Raw genomic sequence first — 1,026 nt, 5'->3', positions numbered from 1 at the left:
GTCCCTCCTGACCCTAGCTACTATGAAACTATGAAACCCTATTGTCTCTCCTTCCCCACCAAGGCCTCTCCACCAGTCAGTGGTGAGGGTCAGGGTAACATGAAGGGAAGCCCTCTCTGCCAATTAGCGGTGGGAGCAGGGCCTCTGGGACTTCTTGGACAATCAGCAGCCACCACAAAATGCCCATGAAATTGGTTCTAGATGCCATCAGCAGGCCATGAAAAACCTTTCATATCACCCTGATTTAGGTAGGTCCTTATTTATGTAAATCATTATTTGATAGCACACCGACAAACTTCAAGAATCAGTAATTACTCCCCTGAGATAATACTGCTTATTCTGTAGGCAGACCTGTATGTTTTTTTCTAAAAGTGAATTGATGGTAGAGTTGAAAGTACTGCATTGTGCTCAAGATTTTAGATGTATAGATTTTTACATATTCTTAAACCAGATTTGTTCATTTGTTACACAGTCCCCAGTACCCATACTCTATAACTGGGCTGCATGTCCAATATGGCAAAGAGTTTAATTTCTAAAAATAAATTTGTAAATAGATAATTTAGTCTAGGAAGCAGATTAGAAAGTTGTGAAACTTGCAGAATTTTGGATCAGCTTCTAAAGAACCAGAAAGTCAGTGACCTAATGAGTGAAATGTTTTCAGTTGGCTCAACTGAATCATTAGCTTCAACCTCAGGTACTACTTTACCCGCTCATTTTTCTCATGTCTGCAAGGACACTGTAAAACATGAATCTGCCCAAAGGATCAACCTTAAATGAGCCACATAGGTGTGTGGATCAGCTAGGCCATGCCACAAGGGCCAGGTACAGAAGTTACACTTTCACTGGTATAAGTGATCAGAAACTGGTCTATACTTGTAACACAGAAGATCAGCACACAGATTGAGTTAAAAATGGTGAAACCTAGTCTAAGATAGGAAGCCCATGTGCCCCTCACCCAAGGGCGAATGTGTGTTGTGTTGGCTACTGATCTAAACCATGCCGCTTACAGAAAACTGCACAACTTAC

The sequence above is a fragment of the Gavialis gangeticus genome, unplaced genomic scaffold (assembly GCF_001723915.1).
Source record: "Gavialis gangeticus isolate Ggan-Ray unplaced genomic scaffold, GavGan_comp1, whole genome shotgun sequence".
In the NCBI taxonomy this organism is placed as follows: Eukaryota; Metazoa; Chordata; order Crocodylia; family Gavialidae; genus Gavialis; species Gavialis gangeticus.
Note: the sequence above shows the minus strand (reverse complement) of the source record.